Source organism: Kogia breviceps, chromosome 1 (assembly GCF_026419965.1).
Source record: "Kogia breviceps isolate mKogBre1 chromosome 1, mKogBre1 haplotype 1, whole genome shotgun sequence".
Classification (NCBI taxonomy): domain Eukaryota; kingdom Metazoa; phylum Chordata; class Mammalia; order Artiodactyla; family Physeteridae; genus Kogia; species Kogia breviceps.
Genome location: NC_081310.1, coordinates 83,997,617 through 84,022,684, shown reverse-complemented (window position 1 = coordinate 84,022,684; position 25,068 = coordinate 83,997,617). Strand labels below are relative to the sequence as shown.

At 43.4% G+C, this 25,068-nt stretch overlaps 1 long non-coding RNA gene across 5 annotated transcripts in view; it reads right to left on the bottom strand.

Annotated features, from left to right (window-relative positions):
* The window catches only part of LOC131743276 (uncharacterized), a 172,403-nt gene that overhangs the window by 24,665 nt on the left and 122,670 nt on the right, over window positions 1–25,068 (bottom strand). For 4 of the 5 annotated variants that reach the window (XR_010841085.1, XR_010841092.1, XR_010841084.1 and 1 more), the window contains exon 4: window positions 61–267. This is a non-coding gene — a long non-coding RNA (uncharacterized lncRNA). Of the gene's footprint in view, window positions 1–56; window positions 268–25,068 lie in introns of all 5 variants that reach the window. The other variant, XR_010841089.1, reaches the window with a different exon arrangement.

Here is a 25,068-nt window from a genome sequence, read left to right as displayed (position 1 = left end):
CCCCTCCTCCCTCTCATCTCCCAGGACACGGGCTGACAGGGACCCCAGAGACTCACAGACCTTCCTGGGGTGAACCTTGTGTTTGGTCGGGCAGCCCAGAGGCTCAGCCTGGATATTAGTCTCCTTCCCTCTCTTCTCCGCGTTGGAATGAAGCTCTGATTTCCCCCCTGCAAAACCTCTTGGTCCTTCTCCTCTTTTTCGTCATCTCCAACGTCCCCCAGAGTTCAGGGCCTCACAAGCCTGCTGTTCATGATGCAGGGACAGGACCTGAGTGATTAGAAGGAAAAGCTGCTCTGAGGACTGATTCCCTCCAGGAGGGTCCCCTCCGGCCCCAGCAGCTTCGTCTTCCCACAGTAGGCTGTACACAGGTCCCTGTATTCTGTGTGTTCCGCAGGCTGAAAAGAGCTAGGAAGCACTGCTTTGTGGCGTGTTGCCTGTCTAGGAAGAGGGACAGATCTCCATCCCACAGAACTTCCCTCCTGTTAGAACACACAGGTGGATAAAATGCTTGAAGTGGGTATGGAGACCCTCCCCTCCCCCACCAAATACAGTCATGGTCACTGAGCTCCCTTCCAGGGAGGGGAGTCTGGTTCAGATTCAGCCTTTCCACTCACTGCATCCGATACACGGTCCCTCTCCCCAGTGTTTGATCTGCTGCCTCAGGACCCGGTCCTGTCGCCTGGAGGAGTGATGAGTGTGGGGATACTTATCAGAAAAAACACTAATGTGAAACTGAGAAAATAAGAAAAACAGATGGGCAGCTCTAGGGAGGAATGGGGCTCCCGTCCTTCTATATGTGTCCTCTCAGCTCAGTCTCCAGGGACATCAGGGCTGAGAAGCACTTGCTCCAGGATGGTCAGGGGTCCAGGGGGTCCCAGGGGAAGGCGAGGGCCGCAGGGCATCATGGGGGAAGGACTAAGGCTCTTCAGAGTCAGGTAGGCCGTCTATGTGAGGATGGTAGACTCGGCAGAGAGGTTCTGACCAGGGTGGGGCTCTACTTAAGAGGTCTGGTCCCTTCTTCACCGCACAGCTGCTGACCAGAAACGATAGCCTTTGTCTGACTGCCCTGAGCCGCTGTCCTTGCCTCTGTTCTAAATCACCCTCTGCCCTGAATCACTTTCTTTTGTTTATGCTCTTCACTGTTTCTGCCAGTCTCCCTATTCATTTTCCAGTCCCTGGCCAGTAGTAATTTTGATCTTTTAAAAACGTGTTTATTGGCCATTTCTACAAAATTTATTATATTATTTAAAATTTTTCTTTTAAACTTTACAGAACTTGCTACATTAACTTTGATCTGTATTTATGAAAATATTTAATGTATCAGATTTTATTGACTTTATAATATCTTTGGTTATAGAAACATTTTTAGTCTTTATGTAATAAATTATGTCTTTGTTTTCACAGCTTCGAGGTTTCTTGATTTGTCAAGAGGTTTTCCCTTGTCCTTAGTGTTTACATGTCAGCAAACAAAGCAAAACAACCCTCTAACCAACCGCCCCCAAAAAACAGTAAAAAAAAAAAAAAAAAATTAGCTCACCAAGCAGGGGACCTAGGTGTTCGGTGGTAGGGGAGGCTTAGCAGAAGGTGGGACCCTGAATCCGCTTTCAGAGACTTCTGTCTTAAGTAAGAGCAGCTCACTGAGCCCTTCCTTTCTCCAGGGGTCTGTACTCTGGGATCCTCATACCCCTTCCACAGGGAACAACTAGCCTTCCATACACACGAGATTTCCCAATCTATTTTTTTTTAGTTGCATCTTACCTTGTGTTTGGTATGGGTGCATGTGTGTTAGAAATTGTTCTACCACTACAGCAGAAACTCAAAATTATAGCAATGTAGACCAGAAAGCAGACTGTCTTCACTCCTGTACAATGAAGTCAGAGGTAGGTGTCCCATGGCTGCTATATGGCTCCAAGGAGTCATCAGAAAGGATGCCTTTCTATCTTATTTCATCGTTAGTGCTGCTGTTTCCTGCAAGGCACTCTGATCTCAGGTGGCTGATGGTATTCTGAGCAGCAAGGCTGCATTTTAGGTGGGAAGAAGGGAAAAGTGTGAGCAAAGGTCTTCCTAGGTCAATACCCCTTTACTGAGCTTTTCTAAAGTCCAACAAGCCCTTGAATCCCATTGACTGCCTGTAGGAACAAGAGAGGTAGAGAAGTGTAGTTTTTTGTATCTGGACACTATGGACATCAGTGTAGAGATTCTGTAAGTTAGGGATGAAGGGGAGAGTAAGCAGTGGACACACAACCAGAATATCTGCGCATATTTTGACTTTCTAGGAAAGATGGCCGGGTACTGGGTATCTGGAAGTAGCAACACAGATTCTCCTGGGTGTGGTTCATTGTATCTGGGAGAGTCACCCAGGCAGCCTTTAGCATAAACATTTAGGAACATCATACACACCGTGGCACCTGCATGGCTCTGAGGTATACGCTGGGGCAGGTCCAGGTGGAAAACTAATCAGGCAGATTAGGTTGGGAGTTTCCAGAACTGCAGCAGGGAATCTGGGGCGCTGTGTGGAGACAAACAGAAAAGCTGGCTTATCTGCAAGTGAGGGAGACTCAGGGTTACTTCTGTCTCCTCACCTCTCGTCCAGCAGCCACCCAGAGATGGACCGAGAACCAGGGTCTTGACTGGTGTCTCAGCACAAGAAGAGGGTGAAGTAGAACCTCAGAGCATCAGACTCTGGGAAGAGCTGTGCAAACACAACGCAAGTTTGGTTTTTATAAAAGCTCCATCCCTTCAAAAATATCTAGTGGGGATTACTGTTATTATCCCCTCATTATTCTTTTTAAAAATATTAAAACTAGATTCACATAATTAGATTTCCATATTAAGTCAAATAATTTTGAAATACCAACATGCTCAGTACAATTTTGATTGGAGTTGCACAAAAAGTACAATTTGGTTTGGGAAGAACTGACTTCTTCATAATATTCATTCTTCCCTTCCAGAGAAAAAACACGCCTCTCTACTCAACTTTCATTGTACATCTGATTACAAAGCTTTGGAGTTTCATTGACATAAGCTCTTAAGCTGTTATTAAGGTGATCTTTATTAAGATAATTTTCCCAGCTTTATTGAGATACAATTGACATATAATTGTGTAAGTTTAAGGTGTACAATGTGATGATTTATAATGTATATGATGTGAAATATTTACCATAATAAGGTTAGTTAGCATATCCTTAACCTCACCTAAGTACCATTTTTGTGTTTGTTATGAGAGAAAAAGCAATCCAAGAGATGCTCTAGATGCTGGAGTTTACAGACTAGTACTTAATATAACTTTAATAAATATGTTAAAGAAAACAGAGAAAAGGAGGATAAATCAGATGAAAAGGAGGAGAATTTCAACAAAGAACTGGAATCAATAAAAAATCAAGTGGATATTCTAGAACTAAAGAATGTAGCATCTGGAGTTAGAAGCTTACTGGATTGATCTAATAGCAGACTGGGAATGGCAGAAGACAGGACAAGTGAAGAAAGGTCAAAAGAAGATATACAAACCTATGCACACACTGGAAAAATGCCAGGGTCGGGGGCAGAGGGAACAAGTCAAATGCATCATGCTTGAGAAGTCAAGATGCATGTAACTGGAGTCCACAAGGAGAAGGGAGAATGGGACAGAGCAATCCTTGAAGAAATAATGACCAAGAATTTTCAAAATCTGGTGAAAGACACAGAGGTTCAAAAATTTCCACAAACTTCAAGCATGATTCATATAAAGAAGTCCTCATCTAAGCAAATTATAGTGAAATTACAGAAAATCAAAGCATATGTATAATCTCAAAAGCAGTCAGAGTGGGCTTCCCTGGTGGCGCAGTGGTTGCGAGTCCGCCTGCCGATGCAGGGCACAGGGGTTTGTGCCCCGGTCCGGGAAGATCCCACATGCCGCGGAGCGGCTGGGCCCGTGAGCCATGGCCGCTGAGCCTGCGCGTCTGGAGCCTGTGCTCCGCAACAGGAGAAGCCACAACAGTGAGAGGCCCACGTACCACAAAAAAAAAAAAAAAAAAAAAAAAAGCAGACTGGTAGAAACATAATTTTCAAAGGAGTAATAATAAAAATTATGGCTGACTTTTCAACAGAAATTATAGGCCTCATATTATGATGGAATCACATCTTTAAAGTGCTAGGGAAAAGCATATTTATAATATAATAGCATATATATATAATAGCTCAAAACTGGAAACAGCCCAAATGTCTATCAACAGTTGAATGGTATGGTAAACAGAATAATGGCCCCCGAAGGATGTCAAAGTCCTAATCCCCAGAATGTGAATACTCTACATAACAGGGGATTTTGCAGATGTGATTAAATTAAGGACCTCAAGGTGGGAAGATTATGCTGGATTATTTAGGCGGGCCCAATCTAAATTACATGGGTCCTTAAAATCAGAGAACCTTTTCTTTTTCTTTTTTAAAAAAATCTATTTTATTTATTTATTGTTGGCTGCGTTGGGTCTGTTGCTGCGCGCGGGCTTTTCTCTAGTTGCAGTGAGCGGGGGCCACTCTTCGTTGTGGTGCACGGTCTTCTCACGAAGGTGGCTTCTCTTGTTGCGGAGCACAGGCCCTAGGCACGCAGGCTTCAGTAGTTGTGACACGTGGACTCAGTAGTTGTGGCTAGCGTGCTCTAGAGCGCAGGCTCAGTAGTGGTGGCCCACAGGCTTGGTTGCTCTGCAGTATGCGGTATCTTCCCGGACCAGGGCTCAAACCCGCCTCCCCTGCATGGAAGGTGGATTCTTAACCACTGCACCACCAGGGAAGCCCATCAGAGAACCTTTTCTGACTCTATTCAGAGAAGGAGGTATAAATACTGAAGAATGGTCAGAAAGATGAAAAGTTGTTGGCTTTGAAGATGGAGGAAGTAACCACGAACCAAGGTATACAGGCAGCCTCCAGAAGCTGGAAAAGGCGAGGAAACAGACCCTGCCCTAGAGCCTCCAGAAAGGAATGCAGCTCTGCCTAGACCTTGATTTTAGCCCACTGATATCTTTATTGGACTTCTAACCTACAGATCTGTAAGATAATAAATTTGTGTTGTTTTAAACCACTAAATTTGTGGTGATTTATCATAGCAGCATCAGAAAACTAATACAAATGGATTTAAATATATATAGGGTATAGTCATAAAACACATCTATAAAAAGAACAAACTCCACAATATAGATGAACCTCACAGATACAATGTTGAGTGAAAATAAGTAAGATACAAAATAGTATGTACTGTATGAATCCATTTATTTCTATGTGAAGTTCAAGAACAGGCAAGAGCAATCTGTGGTGATAGAGTTCAGAATAGTAGTTAGTCTTTGCACTAAATGAAAAGGCGCATGAGGCAGATTTTTGAGGTGCTGAAAATGTTCTTTATCTTGATCTAGATGGTGACTACAGAGGTGCATACATGTGTAACAATGCATTGAGTTCAACACTTAAGGTTTATGTAATCTGCTAGTTAAAGTTATACCTCTATATAAAAAAAATAATGGGGAAAGGCTAGAATACTCACTTGTTGACACGGTTAGTAATCTGTAGAGTAAAAAATATTTTTTAAACTTCTTTTGTTTTTAATTTGTTAGCTCTCCACTAGAGAGCACCCCTGCACAAGAGCAAGTCTTCATTTAATGTTGCAGGGATGGCCATTGGCAGCCTGCCCCCAGGCTGGCTTTACATACAGTTCACCTCCAACATTTCTCCCTCGTAGTCACTATGCCCTTTTAAACTATTTGTGGGAGGCACACATGTAGCCAGACAATCATGCTAAAGTGTAATAAGTGCTGTGACAAAATCTTTTTTTCAACTATTAGACAAGAGCAGATAAGGAATCTGGGTAGCCAGATCAAAGGATGAGCAAGGTTTAGCAATACCTAAAATGCATGCAGTCTGTCTCTGTTCAAAAAGTCAAAGCCTTGGGCTTCCCTGGTGGCACAGTGGTTGAGAGTCTGCCTTCCAATGCAGGGGACACAGGTTCAGTGCCCCTGTCCAGGAAGATCCCACATGCTGCAGAGCAGCTGGGCCCGTGAGCCATGGCTGCGGAGCCTGCGCGTCCAGAACCTGTGCTCTGCAACAGGAGACGGCACAGCAGTGAGAGGCCCGTGTACCGCAAAAAAAAAAAAAAAAAAAAAAGTCAAAGCCTTAACATCTGGAGATGTTTGTGTGAATTTTGACCCCTAAAAGTCTTAAGAAAGGATGTTCTTGAGTTGCCAGCATCAATATTTAGTATTTAAAAAATTTTAAGTGTGATAACTCTTTGGAACTCTCCCACAAAAAGAGGGCCTTCTTCTTCCATTTTTATAAACTCCACACATCTCTACAGATCAAAGTGCAGTCTGTCCTCTATTTACTGTAGTCTGTTGCTATTCATTCTTTCTTTCTTTCAACAGTTATTGAGCACCTTACCATGTCCCAGGCCCTGTCATCCAGAATCAGAGGTAAGGATGCTAGTCCCCTGTCCTTAAGCGGTTCACACACTGGGGGAGACAGACACGATCACCACACAGTCTAAGGAAGTAGCATGGGGGCCACACAGGACTGGGAGGTGGGGAGGGGGGATTTAAGGATGGTCTCTGGGAATAGGTGATTTTTGAAGTTCTGATAGTTTAACAGGAGATGAAGGACATCTTAGGTGTAGAAAATATTGTTTCTAACGCATACCCGCACAAGCTGTGACAAAGGGACATTAGCATGATGCTACCATAAAGGTACCAGATAAACAAACTGCTTTGGGAAGACTGAAAAGGGAGGAATTAATTTGGTAGAGTCACATCTAGGAAGGTTTTGTGTGCCACTTCCAGGTTGACCTGGAAAAAATGAGTGAAGATTCACTTGGTGAAAAGGTGGTTTGCAAAGGCAACCAGCAGGTGGCGCCCACACTTCTCCGCAGCTTGCAGATACAGCCTGGCCAGATGCTCCCAAAAGTACACCACCACCCCCCACCCCCACAGGAAGGAGCCAAATGCATAAGTTGCCTGCCTGGACCAACCCCATCCCCTCCCCCACCTAACACACACACACACACACACACACACACACACACACACACACACACGCATGCACACACACACACACACACACACCCCATAGCATATACCTGAGCTGGTCTGTACCCACTACCCAGAGAAAAGGGAATCTGGGTAGGAAACAGCCATGGTGAATAAACCCCATATTTGCTTTCATTTTACAGAAGAATGTAACTTCTGTGCTTTCTCTTTCAAGAAATAAAAGATCGATCGTCTACTGAATGCCATGAAAAGAAAGAACTAAAAACATTCATGGATTTCAGAGTAGTGCAGAAGCTGGACATAAAGGTACAAGGAAACAGCCTCGATGTGGAGAGAAGATGGACACTCAGAGCTTGAGACTCCCGAGGGCTCCTCTGCGACCCCTGAGCCTGCCCCACCCACACCTGGAGAGGCTGGCCTAGAACGTAGCATCTGCTACAGGCAGGGATGGCTCACCCACAAAAGAAACACACATAAAGAAAGCAAAAGGCGGACCAGTGGGGAAGACTCCGCACTCCCAAAGCAGGGGGCCCGGTTCGATCCAGGTCAGGGAACTAGATCCCGCATGCCACAACTGAGAGATCCTGCGTGCGTGCCGCAACTAAAGATCCCACGTGCCACAGCTAAGACCCGGCACAGCCAAATAAATAAATATATATTTTTTAAAAAATAAAAGAAGAAGAAGGCAATAGGGTGTTGAGGAGAGGACAGGGCTCTGGAGCCAGAACACGTGACTTGCTAGCCCTGTGACCATGGACAAGTCACCCACTCTCACTGAGCCTCCACTTCTCAACTTATAAATGGGTTCATAACACCCTCCCAGAGGAGTTGGTAAGAAGTGCCTAATGATGCCCAGCATATAACAGCTACTCAATAAATGGTGATGTCTGGTCCCCATTACTCTCCTCCTCTCTCACTCCCTCCCAGCCATACTGGCCTCCTCACTGTATCTTGCATGCATCAGGCACACTCTCGTCTCAGGGCATGTGCACTGGCTGTTTCTTTCTGCCTGGAATGTTTCTTACCCATGATATCTCCTTGGCTCACTCCTTAAGCTCATTCAAGTACTGGTGCAAAAGTAGGCTTCTTAATAAAGTGGATGGGACCAGTCAGTCTATTTAAATTGCAACTCACTCCCCATCCTCACCATATGCACTCCCAATCCTCCTAATTCCACTCTATTTTAATAGGCATTATCACCTTCCAACATTTTATGTAATTTACTTATTTATTAGGTTTATTGTTTACCTCATATTCCAGAGTCTGCGAGGGCAAGGAGGTCTGCTGGGAGCCCAAGAGAGGGCTCGTGGGACACCCTGGTGTGGGAGAAGCTGGAGCCCCCGGCTGGACCAAGCCCTGATGTGCCATTTATTCCTTGGGCCTGCCTAGGAGGAGCCAGCCAGGCCCCTCTGCTTCTGCCCTGGCAAAGCTTCCAGTGGTGAAGACAGGCAGAGCCCTCCCCTCCAGGGAAGGTTTAAAGAGATAAGGCTTTGAGAAATCAGAACCTTAAAATCAGCCTCGAGTATGTCCTGTACCTATCAGCCACCTCTACTTCCCACGTGCAACCACAGGCAAAGCACTGAATATAATTCTTTCATTTAACTCAACATTCCAGCCCCCAAAGTAAGGGAGATAGAAATAATTGTCCCGCTTTTACACATGAAGAAACTGAGACCCAAAGATGTTAAGAGACTTGCTTAAAGTCAGACCAGCTAATAAGAGGTGGGGCTGGCATTTGAGCCAAAGGCCATGCCCTGACACGTGCTCCCCTACAGGCCACGGTGAGCTTTGCCCTGAGCCTCCTGAGAAATGTCTGTCTACTGTTGGTTCCTCAGAATCAGACTCTAACCTGGAAGGGCTCCTGTGGTCCTCTGTGCACTCCCTTATTTTGCATAGGAAGATGCAAATTCAACGGGGTTTTATATTTATTTATTTATTTTTATGTTTCTTAATTGAAGTATAGTTGATGTAAAATACATGTTACAGGTGTACACTATAGTGATCCACAATTTCAAAGGTTATACTGCATTCATAGTTATTATAAAATATTGCCTATATTCCCCGTGTTGTACAATATATCCTTGTAGCTTATTTTATACCTAATAGTTTGTACCCTCAGAAGGGTTTTTAAATGTTTAGACCCTCTTACAACTGACCAGTTCTCTTCCTATAAATGTCCACTTTAATAAGAATGTGGCTTAATGATGGTTCTATACTGTATACTGGGATAGAACCTCAGAGTTGACACATAAGTGCCTGAGTATTATCTAAGCTCTTCACAACAAAGCTAAATGTTCATAATAAAAATGAATTTTTTAAAAATGCTCATTTTATAGATATGGATATCTCAGCACAGTTTAAGTAACTTGGTCAAGATCATATAACCAAGAGTCAACTAAAAATATCTGTAACCTTAATCCCCCAATTCTAATCTCATGTTTTTCCATGACACCTGTTTTCTTCCAAGTCACTCTTTACCTCCAAAGCCTGTGATACATAATGGGTATATGAGTGTGTGTGTGTGTGTGTGTGTGTGTGTGTGTGTGTTTATCATGTTTATGAGGAGAGGGAAATGACAAGAAAAAATGCTCAGATTAAGACCAGCTGGATGGAGCAGTGGCAAAGGGTACCATCAGCAAGAAGGACCCCTCCTTTCTTGCTGAGACCAACTCACAAAACCAAGGGCTTCCTGGGGGTCCTCCCCTGCCTGCCCCCTCCCCTGGCCTGAGTTGGGCCACATCCTCTGTGCCCATGTGACAGAGCAGACCTCTGTTCTGGGTACCAGGTCTTCCGTTCAAACTCCCCAGAGCAGACCCCACCCCAGCCCCTAGCCTTCTCTGCAAGTCAGGAGGGGCCAGGGAGCATCAGGGGCCCTCCTTGCACGTCCCTCATCTTTAATGAAGGAAAGATACCATTACCTGTCAGCTGCTGGGACTTAATTAACACCTGCTCTGAGTTTCAGTTGCTGATTCAGGATGCTCCTCCCAGCTGAGGCTCCTATGGGAAAGTCTGTCAACCTGCTAGAGGTGGAACGTAGGAATGAGGTCAGTGTAGGGGCAGGGCTCACTCCTGTTTGAATTCTTACAGCATCTAAGCACAGGAACCAGCCAGCCTCTACCTAAACAACAGCCCTGTTTTGAAACCCTAACCCTCCCCTCCTGCAACCTGCCCAGACCAAGGGAGAGAGGTCCGTCCAGCTCACCCAGTCTTCAGGGTCTCCAACCCAGACTGTTTCTCCAAACCCCTCTCACACGAGTATACCTCCCTCCTCCCCAGTCAGAAGGATGTCCAAAACTTGAACCCAGGACTGTCTAGCTCTGAGCCCGCTATCAAGTCTAGAACCTTCCCAGCTTGCACTCTGCACCTCGGGTCATGACTCGGCTTTCACAATTCTATCCCCATTTTCATCTCCTCCCCAAATTCACACCCTTTGGAATGACACCAGAATTCATCTGAATTATTTGAAGAAGGAATAAGCAAATAAATAAACAAGCTCATTACAGCGTGTGATAAGCACTAAGAAGAAAACAAATAGGATGATGAGTAGAGACTGGCTGCAGGGGATGAGGTGGTACCACTGTAGCTACAGGAGACGAGGAAGGGCCGCTTCCTGGAACGGCCCCACATGCATATTCTGCAGCCCAGTATATACACCACTTCTGCATTCTCAACCACTCCTGCCACCTACATCCAGCATCCCTGCCTTTTCTCCATAGCTCTTGCAACTCTTTGATATGTTTTACTTACTATTTTGCCTGTTTTTAGTCTAACCAACTATAATTGGAGGGTAAGGATTCTGTTTTGTTCATCTCTCTATCCCCAGCACCCCAAATAGAGTTTTGACACACAGCAAGTGCATCATAAATAGGTGCTGAATAAATTAAAGTGGCCTCCATTTCTCCCCAGCAAGATGAGCATTGAGCCAACAACCTGGAAGCAGCTGGCTTTCCAAACCCTCAGCCATTTTCAGAGAGGACTTGGGCAGACATCTCTCTGATCTTCCAGAACCAAAAGGAAGGGCAAGGCTCCTGCACTGCAGGCCATGCTGCAGGAGCAATGTCCCCTAGCTGGAGGGATGCCCAGAATCCAGGACTCAAGCTTCTGAAAAAGAGCCTACTCTTCCGTGTACTTGATCCTTCCCTTTCTCTCACCCCGCCCCCCACATTGAGGTCTCTTCATTTAATCTCCAAATGCATTTTGAAGCTGCTCACTTTGTCTCTGTCTCCTTTTCCACTACTTAGTCCGAGCCACCCTCTTCTCTGCCTGGACTGCTGCAGTAGCCTACCAGCTGGTCTCTCTGCTCCTCCTCTGAGCCCTCCCAGTTAGAGCTCGTGCAGCATCCATGGTACTTATTTTAAAACATAAAATTAGAGTATCTTCTCTCTACTTAAAATCCTGTAGTGGTTTTTCTTTGCTCTAAGATAAAATCCAAACTCACTCAACCTTATCTCCTACCTCCTTGCCCTTCACTTGCTACACTCAAACACCGCTGGCCTCCTCTCTCTTTTTCAAATACAGATCTTCTTTGACTTACGTGGAGTTATATCCCAAAATACTCACAATAAATTGAAAATACTGTAAGTCAAAAATGCCTTTAGTACACCTAACCTACTGAACATCATAGCTGAACCTAGCCTACCTTAAACATGCTCAGAACAGTTACATTAGCTTACAGTTAGGCAAAATTATCTAACACAAACCTGTTTCATAATAACGTGTTGAATTACTGAATACGGTACTGAAAGTGAAAACAGAATCGTTGTAAGGGTACAGAATGGATGTAAGCGTGTCGGTTGTTTACCCTGGTGATCACGTGGCTGACCGGGAGCTGCCCCTGCCCAGCATCGTGAGAGAGTATCATACCACACATCGCAAGCCTGGGAAAAGACCCAAATCCAAATTTCCAACTATGGGTTCTGCTGAATGCCTCTCTCTTTTGCACCATCACAAAGTCAAAAAATCATGTCAAAACTTTGTAAGTCGGGGACCATCTGTACATCAAGTTCTTCCCATTTGTTTTGAACTTTCCCTCTTCTAGGATGCTCTCTCTCATCCTTTAAGCCTCTGCTCAAATGTTACCTTCTTGGGGAGGCCTTGGGGGCCTGGCTACCTGAAGGAGTACCCCTTCAGATACAGCTGTTCTGTGCCACACCATCACATTTATTTCCTTCCTAACCCTACATCCTCTGTGATTGCTTTTATTTTTAGTGTATTGTCTGCTTCCTCCACTAGTGGAAGCTCCATCAGGGTAAAGATCATTGTCTCTTTAATTCATAGCCCTTCTCTGAATGCCTCACATGTGGTTGGTGCTCAATGATTATTCTTTGGAGAGAATGGATACAGGGGCCTCTCCTTATTAACATCTTATCAATCTTTTACCCATTGACCCTGGTTGCAACCTTTTCATCCCGCTTGGCCTCTTACAAGCCTGTGCACCTTTGACATCCCCTCCACAGGGGATCCACCTCCTCTCTCACAAGGCCAGTTACTTCACATCCTTGCGAGCCTCTGGGGCTTTGCTTTTCCCTCTGACCAATATGTTCCTCCGATACTTCTGTACCAGTTGAACCTTCATCCACCCTTCAATGCAAGGTTCAAACATGACGTCTTTGAAGTGTGTGCAGATCCCTGACATCTCATCCCTTCCTTTAGGTCCCAGGTGGACTATGGCATCTTCTTGAAGACAGGGATCTGTCTTATTCATTATCATATTCCTGAGACTTGCCAGTACAGATGAACATAGTAGGTGCTCAGTACATGTGAGTGGAACTGCGTGGGAGGCCCTTTATTACGTGATCTCTTAGCTCTGGGATTGTCTTTCGTCCCTTCAATGACTCCTCCCCTCTGTTAGCTTCTGCATGTGAAACTTCCTGAGTTTCTCCTCTCAAACCTGGTATTTTTCTGCACTCTATTCCACAGAGCGTCAGAGTTTTAAACAGCTCTTCAATTCCCAGCACACAGGAAGTCCTGCCTGTTGGGACTCCTCCTTAGTCCTGGGACCAGCCCTGTCCTTGACCTCTCCAACCCTCTGCCTGGCCAGGCAGCATCAGTGGACAGACCTTATTTTTTAAAGGGTCTCTGACGAACCATTCTGACACTCAATGGTGCAATAAAATGGGACACAGAAATGGGATACATCCTGTGCAACAGAAATGGGACACAGATTTCTGCTTTATGCCAGGAGGACATGACCTTAGAAAATGACTACTCAAGACTTGGGGGCTGTTGCCCTTTGGGATGAAACTAGGAAAGATAGGGCCAAGGCAGATTCAGTCCAGGGGGGTCACTCTGCCTCCTCAGATCATGGAGTTGATTTTAGACAGGGATTCCAATGAGGACAGCATTTTTGTAAAAGCAGAATCAAGTCACACAGCCACAAGACAACAGCAAACCCTCTAAATTCAATGTGGCCACCAAGCACCTAGGACCACGCTCCATGGCACTGTTCTCAGAACTATATAATAGGTCTACATGGGTGATCTCAGGGAAAAGTCAGGCAGGTGCAGTTCTAGGGTAACTACAATTAGCGTCCTAAACTCCCACCCACAGCACAGCACATCTGTCACATGTTCGCCCAGAGACTGAATGGGTGTTGCACTAAGTCTGAGTCCAAGGTTCGGCAACACCTGCATCTCTGCCCCCACCCAGATGAACGCCAAGAGCTACTGGTAAGGTTTAAGGTGAAAAGAACAGGCTTTGAAGTGAAACAGATCTGGGCTTGAATCATGACCCACCCACTTGTGAACTTCATTCAGCAAATATTTGCTGAAGTCATTCTATGCACCTGACACTGGACCAGACCCTGGGGAGAAAGAAGGAAACAGGACAGATATGGACTTTGGACAAATTAAACTTGCAGGCCTCGGCTTTCTCATCTCAAATGAGGTAATGGTTACCCCTTAGAGATGTTGGGAGAATTTTATGAGATAATACGTGTATTGTGGAGCTCTTTACCTTATTGTCATTGTAATTAATAAAACAACACGGCAGGACTATGTGCGAAAAGCCATACAATTGTTTAAACTCTTGAACCCTAAGGAAAAGCCCAGAGACGAAGATTATATATGAAGGAGAGAGATGGGAAAGAAAGAAAGCACCTACTAAGTGTATACATTTTGCCAGGTACTGGGTGAAATACCTTACATTTGTTACTTCATGAAAATGAGCAAAGGAAAAAAAATTGAAGCAACCTAAATATTCAGCAGCAGTATAATGAATGGAATATTTTACAGTCATTTAAAGTAATTATAAAGACTATGTAGCAACACAGAAAAATGCTCATGACATCATGTTAGCTGGAGAAAGTAGGTTACAGAGTGTGGGCATGCAGATGACAATTGCAGCTATGTACAATTCCTACTCAAACACAGCCACACAAAACAGCAAGGCTTGCTCTAGAATGATGGGTTGATGAAGATGATTCTTCTGCTCTCCATTTCCCAAACTACTTGCAGTGTTGTTTCATTGTTTGTTATGTTAGTTTGATAGGTGTACTTTTCTTAAGGTACTCTATTTGCTGGTTATTTCACTCTGTCCTATTTGGCCTCCCATCAATTCCGAGAGGGGAGGATAAAGATATTTTCATGCTTCAGAGTCTCTCGGTAGGCAGCAAATCTTTGACAAGGTATCAGTTGCATTTAATTAATTGCTGTTTCCTGAAAAATAAATGGAAGAGCTACCCCCTTTATATTTAGCTCTTCAACTGTTCAGAGCAAGCCTTCAGCACCTAAGGTACTGTTACAGCAGCGCCTTCCAGCTCCAACATCAACAACTGGAGGGCTCTATGTCCCTAGGAGGGCCATCAGCACAGGCTGGCCTCCCATCCACCCACCCATCCATCCATCCACTTACCCTACCATCTATTTCTCTATCCATTTTACAATTCACTATCTGTCCATCCATATACCCCATCCCTCTCCCATTTACCCATCTACTCTTCCTTGGAAGGATATCATCACAAAAATCCCTTACAGGACTTATAAAAATGTCCCAATTCTTCAGCTGAAAAATCAGGTATGAAAGGGTAAGGTCCACGTTCCCAAATGGGGTCAATGAGGCAACAGGACAGGACCCAGGAGACATGCTTCTCATCTTCTCTCAGTCCCCGGTGGGCTGTTTAACAGCTGGTTCAGCAACTGGGCAGGTTCTCAGGGCCCATCCTGGGAACAAAGGGCCTCAGTAATCAGGTCACATTTGTCACCAGGGTCCTCCCTGTCCCAGTAGCACCCAGTTGGCTGGCTGGAACAGGATCTTCAAAGCATTCCAAGTATTTGCCAGCTGAATCTGTCATATTCTAGCCCTGTAGGTGGAGTGGGAGAGGCTGTGCAGTGTGCACTTGTCAAGCTGCCAACTGAAAACCTGTTTTAATCAATTAAATAATGGGCTCTCACTACATGAGCCTGGACTGTGACCTTCTCAATCAAGCGCTAATTGGGGTTGATGGGGACAAGCCACCCTGGACCTTGTCATTCTGCATCAGACCACTTAGAGTTCTACCTTAATCCCTAATGAGGTTAGATGGGGACACCGAGCCAGGGTCTGCTGACTGACTGGGCCGTGTTCACAGAACAAACTAAAGAATTAAACATTTCGGGGCTTCCCTGGTGGCGCAGTGGTTGAGAATCCGCCTGCCGATGCAGGGGACACGGGATCGAGCCCCGGTCTGGGAAGATCCCACATGCCGCGGAGCGGCTGGGCCCGTGAGCCATGGCCGCTGAGCCTGTGCGTCCGGAGCCTGTACTCCGCAACGGGAGAGGCCACGGCAGTGAGAGGCCCGCGTACCGCAAAAAAAAAAAAAAAAAAAAAAAAAAAAAGAAAGAAAGAAGCAATTAATACATAATGTGATATGTATCATAACAGGATTAAGTACAAAGAAATAGATAATTTAATGCAGATGATTCTCTCAACCTGCTTTTTACTTCCTGGGTCAGGCAGTGCAGTGTCAACAGCCCTTCCCATCATCACTATCCACAGGGGAGGCTTTAAATGTGGAAGCAGAAGCTGTACATCTTCATACCAGGTGACTTCTAGGCAGTGCATTCATGGCCGCAGAGCCAAGGAAGACTGCTCAGTTTCTGCCCTCTTCTTTTTAAGGATTATAGTAAAAGCACCATCATTGCAAGTGAAATACAAACGAAAAAGGCCAAATTTCACAAATTTCCAAAGCCAACCAGACATCTGACATTACGAGTAAGTCAGAACTTTACACTGTAATCTGCCTCCAAGCCATGGAAGAGGAAAAGAGTATGGCAATTCAGGAACATGAAACAAGTTGGGAAGTCTTTGTTCTATTCCAGGTGCACTCCATTTGGCTAAACAAGATGTCTCACTGTCTTCTGAGATGTATTATCAGTATCATCAATGTTTTCCACTCTTATGCAAAGAGAGATGGAGACTGTCAAAGGCTGAAAAAGACAGAACTGAAAAAACTTCTCCAACAAGAGTTTGGAAATGCTCTGGAGGTAAGAAGGACCATCGGTCTCTTGCCCATCTACTCTGTTACTTGGGACTGTCTTCTTGGATCCAATGGCACTACCCTCTCCTAGTTTTTCTACCTATCCAGCTATTTCTTCTCAGGATTATTTCAAGTTCCTTTTCCTCTGTCCACGACTTAAGGATTGATATTCTCTGGGATTCTCTTCTCACTCTATGCATTCCCCCCAGTAATTTCACTAACACTCTTTGCTTAACCACTGTCTGTATGTTAAATCTTTCAGTCACCTCATCAGTCCAGATCTCTCGCCTGAGTTTCAGAAACATAAAGCATGTCCCTTGGATATTGCACAATCATCGCAAATTCAACCTCTGCAAAACTCCCCACTCAAATCTTGTTCTCCTTCTATATCTCAACAAATACAGCCACATCACCCACTCGTTTGTCTAATCCAAGAACCTGGACACCAGCCTTGACATCTCCCTCTCTTTCACCTATCAAATCTCATTTAATCACCAAGTCCTGCTCTGCTTACTCTGACTTCTGAATAAATATATCTCTCAGACCTGGACACTTCTCTCCTACAGTGGTCCAGGCCACTAGGGTCTCTACCTAGGTTATTACAATAGCCTCCTAACTAGTCTCCCACCCGTATTCTTGCCCCTCCTATCACCACCACCTACAGTCTATTAGCTAACTGCAGCCAAAGTGATCTGGTTTAGGTGTTTATCTTACAGGCCCCCATTTCATCCCCATGGCACTTATCACAGTATGTAATAATTGCCTGTTTACTTGTCTGTGAAGGCAGTGACCATGTCTGTTATGTTTCCCTTTGTATTCCTGGAACCTGGCACAATTCTAGGCACATATTCATTCATTCATTCATTTTTACTTAGCATCAATTATATGCCAGGTATCTTTCTAGGCCCTGAAGAAGATTCGCAAGCAAAATAGACACGATCCTTGCCTTCAAAAAACTTACAGACAATAAACAAATAATTGTAAATATGTATAGTTAAAAACAATGATAAATATTATGTTCCATTGGAGAGTCAGAGAAGATTCTTTGAGGAAGTGACATTTACGTCAAGACTTGAAGGATGTGTAGAAGTTGGCTGGGAGAAGAGTGGGAAGAACAGTGTTCCAGGAAAAAAGAAAAGTATGAACAAAGTCCCTGAGTCAGGAAATAGTTTCATGTGTTTAAGGAACTAAAAGAAGGCCAGTGTGCCTAGACAGGAAGAATGGCAGAAGATGAAGGTGGCAAGTTAGGGCAGAATGGGTACTAAGTCATGAAGAACTTTGTAGAGCATGTTAAGGAATTTAGATTTTTTTTCCTAAACATAACAGGAAGCCAATAAAGAATTCTGAGCAAAAGAATAACAAGATCTAATTTACAGGGTTTTTTTAAGTCACTTGATTTCTGGCTGGAAAACAGATTGTAAGGGAGCAAAGGAAGAAGCAAACAGACCTACTAGGGGGCTACTACAACAGTACAGGCAAAAGATGATGATCGCCTAGATTGGGGTCCAAGCAATGGTGAAGAAATAGATGGATTGATAATATGTTTTGGAGTAGGAACAAAAGCTTTATGGTAGACTGTATTGGAAGGTAAATGAGAGGAAAAAATCAAAAACAGCTACCAAGCTTCTGACTTAAGAAACTGGGAAGATGGTGCTGCCATTTACTGAGATGGGGAGCATCTGATGAAGAGTAGGCATGAGGGGAAAGTCAGGAATTCAGAGTTTGACATGTTGAATTTCTTCTACCTGTGATATATCACAGAGAAGATGTCACCAAAGCAGTTGGATATATAAGTATGGAGCTCAGAAGAGGGATCTGGACCAAAGACGAAAATCTGATTATCATTTTCTGATTGATGGTATGAAGCCACAGGAATGGAATACAAGGTAAAAACAGGGTAAGAAGAACGTCCACAACTAAACCTTGAGCAACTCCAATATTTAGTGGTGAAGTGGAAGAGAAGAAATGAAAATAAGACATGGAGAAGGGAAACCAGAGATATAGGAGGAAAACCAGAAGACAGGGATGGTCATGGAATTCAAGAGAAGAGAATGTTTCCAATGGAAGAATTAGTTATTTGTGCTAATTGAAGCTGAGAGGTCAAAATGTGGATTGAAAAGTGTTCATTGTGTTTGGCAATAAGGAAGACACCTGGTGTGGTGGTAAATATGCATGCAAGAATGACATGGATTAAAGGGTGAATGCAGGGTAAAGAAGTGGAGACATTTGCAGGTAACTTTCAAGAATCTTGGACATAAAGGGAGAGAAAAGATACTGGGTGGCAGGTAGAAAGAAACAGATGTGGGAACGTGGTACATAGGAAGATTTTTTCAAATATGATAGCTAATAAAGTATATGGTTACAGTATGATATCCAGTGAAAACAAAAATATTAAAAAGTCAAGAGAGGGCTTCCTTGGTGGCGCAGTGGTTGAGAGTCCGCCTGCCGATGCAGGGGACACAGGTTCGTGCCCCGGTCCGGGAAGATCCCACATGATGCGGAGCGGCTGGGCCGTGAGCCATGGCCGCTGAGCCTGAGCGTCCGGAGCCTGTGCTCCGCAACGGGAGAGGCCACAGCAGCGAGAGGCCCGCGTACTGCAAAAAAAAATAAAAAAATAAAAAAGGAATAAACTAAGTATCTAATTCAGTAATTTAAAATATTAAGACACAAAACAGACAAGAAAAGCAGGAAGAAGGAAAATATAAAGAAATAAGTAGAAATCCATGACTAGAAAACAGAATAGCCATGTAACTAATTAATACATGAAAGAATCCAAGACATTTGGAAGATCATTAAAATAATTAAGAAAGAAAAAAGACAATATACATTTGGTGACGTCAAATATAGAAGAATAGAGTCGTAACAACTCTATTCTTTTTTTTTTTTTTTTTTGTGGTACGCGGGCCTCTCCTGTTGCGGAGCACAGGCTCTGGACGTGCAGGCTCAGCGGCCATGGCTCACGGGCCTAGCCGCTCCGCGGCATGTGGGATCTTCCCGGACCGGGGCACGAGCCCGCGTCCCCCACATTGGCAGGCGGACCCTCAACCACTGCGCCACAAGGGAAGCCCCCTACAACACTATTCTTAAAAAGATAGAAGAAAAGAAGGGAGGGAGGGAGGAACAGAGGAAGGGAGGAAAGAGAAAGAAAAGAAAGGAAAGAAAGTCTGGGGGGAAATGGATTATTTTTCTAGGAAAACTGATTCCCAAAGACGTATAACGATAACCATATAAAAAAATAGAGAAGACGGTCAAATAATTACCCTCTCAAAAGCTTTAGGCAAAATTGTTCCACAGGTGAGTATTTTCAAACATTCATGGAACAAATAATTCCCACATGATTTAAACCATATCAGAAAATACAAATATGAAGAAAGCTTTATAATTTTTTCAAAGGTAGCACAACCCCATAACGAAATCCCAAAGACCCCTGAAACTACAGATGAACCCCATTTATAAATATAGATGAAAACCCCTAAACAAAATACTAGCCAAGAGAAGTTTTCCTTTTCACTTGGATGCCATGAAAGAATAATACATGCCGTCAGTTATCATCCACTTCAGGAAGGCACAGTTCGTGAAGGGAAACCCATTCATACACCTCATCCTAGAACTTGACAGAAGAGAAAAACTGTGTGATCATCTCTATGGAGATTTGGTTTTTTTAATCCATGTTATTTATTTTTCTTAAATTAAAATAGTGCAGGGAAAAATTTATGTAAAATCACAGCTGGCATCATGCTTAACAGTGAAACATAGCATGCCATTAAAGTTAGGAAAGTTCCTTCATTCCATAAGTATTTACAAAGCACTCATGTGATAGGCAATGGCAAGGCACAGTCTACACAATGATGGAATAGCCTTGCCGCTTACAGCCTAGTGAAGATTGGCATCAAAATTATAAAGCATAAGAATAGCTATGCAGGAAAAGAGCAGACGCCGTAAAATAGAAAAACAAGAACAATTCAGATCAGAAAGAAGGTAAGAGAAAGCCTGTCTGAGGAAGTGACATAGAAACAAGGGGTTTGCACCAATGCAGGGAGGTCAGAAAAGAGAGAAATTAAGTACACGAATTAGAAAGGAAGAGGCAAAATGATCATTATTTAAGATATCACAACAAATATATGATACCATAACACAATAGATATATGGTATGTATATGTCTATAAATATATATACAGACCATATGTATAGATATATATTATCAATATATAATGGAATATTATATTAATATTAACATATACTTTAACTTATATACGTTAAGATTTCTACCTAGAAAATTTAAGGGAATGGACTGAAAACCATTAGATATACAAAGTTTAGTAACATGTAGTTATAGAATAAGCATACCAAAACAGCCCACCAACTTTATAATAATGACAACATGATACACTTAGGAGTAATTAATGTGAAATGTGTCTGTGATATAGAACTAGCCTAAAGGACATAAACTCCAATACACGAAGATGTGTCTTGTTCTTGTATGGAGGGCTCACTGTTAAAAGATGCCATCTATTCCCTTATGAGTTTATACCTTGAACAGGAACTGTATAAAATAATATACTTTTAGAACTATATAAAAGTGATTTAATATTTATCAGAAAATATAGAGGCAAGGGTAGGCAGGAAAATTTGGGAAAGAATGTCAATAAGAGGGCTTACTATATACTATATTGTTATTATACTATATAATATTATGTAGTATACATAGTGTTATTATACTATATCATATTATTATATATTAAAATTATCATAAGCTGAAGTAATTAAAATACTGCAATAATAGTGGTAATTAAAATGAGAGAGGAAGGTCAATGGAACATAATAAAAAGTTCAGGAACATATCCAAGCATAACTATAAGAATTTAGTATTTTATGAAGAAGATATTTTCAAATCTGGAAGCTCTTTCCAGAAGTTTGGCTGAGAAAGAAACAGGAGATGAGATATAGCTACACTACAGACACCAGTTGCAAGCCCAGGTTGTTACCTGTACTTCTGACCAACTGGCTACAAATTAGAGGTTCCCCAAACCTCCTCCTTGTGTTCAATTAATTTGCTAGAGTGGCTCAGAACTCAAGAAACCCATTTACTCACTAGATGACCGGTTTATTACAAAGGGATATAACTCAGGAACAGCCAGGTGGAAAAGATGCATAAGGCAAGGTGTAGGGAAAGGGTACAGAGATTCCATGCCCTCTCCAGGCACAACACACTCTGAGAATCTGCACATGTTCACCAACCTGGAAGCTTTCCCAACCCTGTCCTTTTGGGGTTTTGATGAAAGTATGACTGATTAAATCATTGGTCAACGGTGACTGATTCAACCTCCAGTCCCCTTCCCCTCTCAGAGGTCCGGGGATGGACTGAAAAGTTCAACCTTCTAATCAGGTGGCTGGTTCTCCTGGTAACCAGCCCCTATTCCTTAGGTGCTTTTCAAAAGTCACTTCATCAACCTAACAAAAGACACCATTCTGGCTCTCAGCACTTGGGACATTCCAAGCATTTTAGGAGCTCTGTGCCCCAAATGGGGATGAAAACCAAATACATGTTTATTACAAATCACCATATCACACCTCTTTAAAGACCCCATCTCCGAATATAATCAGATTCTGAGATACTGGGTGCTGGGGCTGCAGCATATGAATTAATTCCATAACAACCAAATGTCCTTGCTCTTTGCACTGAAGTACACTAGTTATGCTAACTCTACTGGACCACAAATTCTACGGGGCTGAGGACTGTGCCTATCTTATATTCTCTACCCATATCCATCTAGGCAATTGTAGGCATTCATTCAGTAGATATTGTTACTCTAATGAATGAATCCTAACTTCTCTCCCTATTCATGCTGCCCAAACACTCCTCCAGCTGCTCCACGGAATCTTTGCCTTCACCAGCTCTGCCTGCTCACCCATGTAATACAGCAAGTCAGCAGCTTCTTAATGGCGGTCTAGAAGGAACCACATCTGGGAGGCATGTGGGCCTCAAAACTTCATGCCTGGGGCTTGTACGCCACCTCGTGGTGACTGCCTGCAATGTCCCGAGTAGATCCATCATTAGGCAACAGGGAATGTGGAAAGGACCTCTCACTTCACTGCCCTGACCCTGGGCTGACAGGAAGAGGTGACGTTGTGTGTTCCTTCTTGGAATTGCCAATGGACAGGAAATTCTCACCTTCCATTCATCTGTAACTGAGGTTGTAAGGTGGAGAGTGCTGCACGGTTCTGAAACCCAGATCCATTATGGATAGGTGTTCCTACTGCATTCCCTTTATTCTAATATATTGTGGGTTGTAAGAGACACCATCGATTAAAAAGCAGCATTTTTGTGGGGGGATAGGGGGAGCACTATATTAAATGTGCCTTTCAATTTTAAAACACATCTGAATTTCAGCAGTGTTGTAACATGTGAATAAATAGTTCTTAGAATGTGGCTCTCATCTATAAAATCTCCCTGATAGGAAGGGTGGTATCCACTACAGGCTTTGTGTTCATTTCAGCATCTGTAATACTGTTCATGATCACAGTCAGCTCTGGAGGGCAAGTGTTTCAAAACTCACTACCGAGAGGAGTCCCCCTGCCAGCCACCTGCTGTAAAATGAAGAAAACTCCTGTATGAAAGGAAAGACCAAGACAGAAACTACAAAAATAACTTGACTTCCATCAGTGGAGTTGTACAGTGCTAAGAGATGGTTATTCATTTGTTAATGACCAGGGCTGTAGACTGTGGACTAGCTACCAACTCCCAGCCTGCAGCTTGCTGAGCCTGCAGCTTGCAAATCAGGTAACCTTAGATCTAGAAATGAATACCCTCCCCATCCCACTTTCTGGGTGGGTACAGGCACAGGAATGTGTTGTTATTATAATAACAAAATATCTCTTTGAAGTGGAGCTGCTGAGAAAAATGTCTTGACATAAGCTCAGGCTGGAAGGCAAGACCCAGAGGGTACGTATAAGTGATAAAAGATGACTGATAAACTAGTCATGGAAAGAGAAATCTGACTTTTTCCAAGAGGGAAGAGGAAAAGAAGACGGAGGAGTCCACAGGTGGCGGAAAGCTGTGTGAGGTGTGACGTACCCCTTCCCAGGACCCCCAAATCTAAAAAAAACACAGATGCTTGTGTGGGTGCTTTTTTGGTAGAAATCTAAAAAGAGGCTGAATTATCCATGTCAAGGAATCAGAAAGCCAATACATGTAGGAGGCTGCCATGAGAATAGGAGCTTCAGGAATACACAGAGATCACCCAGAAGGCTTGGAATTTCTGCTGGCCAAGATATAGTGTGGAGATGGTTCAAGTTAATTTCATTCAGCTCTGAGAGTCAGACCATTTCTGGCTGACCTATGGACAATATATGTCAAAGCCTTTTGCAAACCTTCATTGTCCTTGACTCTATACCTTTAAGCCAAGCTGACCCATCCATTGATCAAGCCCCCAACAGCACAAAGACAGCACAGAATAGCACCCCTGACGTTATCTGATAAGCATGGCTAGAACCCCCTCACTGCTTCCATTCTGATCCAGGAACTCCTGTTTGCTGACCTTCAGCTTGATGTCCTGGTTTCAAACCTGTCCCTGTCCCTTAGACTTGGTGTGGTATATTCACCAGCTCTGACTCCTACCAACCCAAATCCAACCCTCTGATTCATTCTCTTAAATATCTAGTGTAGCTTAAACCAACTTACCTTGAGGGAAACCTAACTCCTAAGACCCCCATGAAGAGGATAAGGGAATTATGACTGTATATGTTATTCCTATAAGTCATACCAAAGATTCTCAGAGAGGGCTCTAGGACTACCTACTTCCTAAGCACCTAGCTGGTGAGTGAGACTTATTAAAAGGCAGATTCATGACCTTCTGAATTAGAATCTCTGAGTGTGGAGCCCAAGTGTCTGAATCATTAATAAGCTCCCAAGGTAAGTCTTATGCACACGAAATTCTGAGAACTATCCTCAAACAAATGGAATGTACTTAAGTGGAGACACCCTCACAGTTAGGGACTGAATGCTCTTGGCCAGCTAGACACTCTAATCAAATAGATTCCAATTACCTCATGCAGCCATTAGAAACAAGGAGGTAGATTATTCAATGATATAAAGGGCATTTACAATGTATAGTCACATTAAAATAATCAAGTGTTATCCCACTTTTGTGTGAAAAGGGAATGTTTATATATGCATAGAACACAAGTCAGGAAGGGCATACACTGAAAAATTAACCTGGATGATAGAATTGTGTGTGTTTTCTCTCTCCCTTCCTTCCTTCCTTCCCCCTCTCCCTCCCTCTCTCCCTCCCTCCCTCTTTCTCTCCCTCTCTCTCTTTCTTTCTTTCTTTCCCTTTCTTTCTTTCTTTCTTTCCTTCTTTCTTTCCTTCTTACCAGCAATTTCTATATTTTTGCAACAGGTACACAAATACATATGCAAAATGAGATTTCTGTGAGATCAGGGACTTTGTTTTATTCCCTACTAAATCCTTGTGCCCTAGAAAAGACTCGCACAGGAAGGTCTCCAATAGGTACATGCTGAATAAATAATAAAGGGAAATTAACTTTTTTAAAAAATTCCAAATATAACCTAACTTAATCTACCTTGAACACAGATATGATTCCTAATACCAGGTT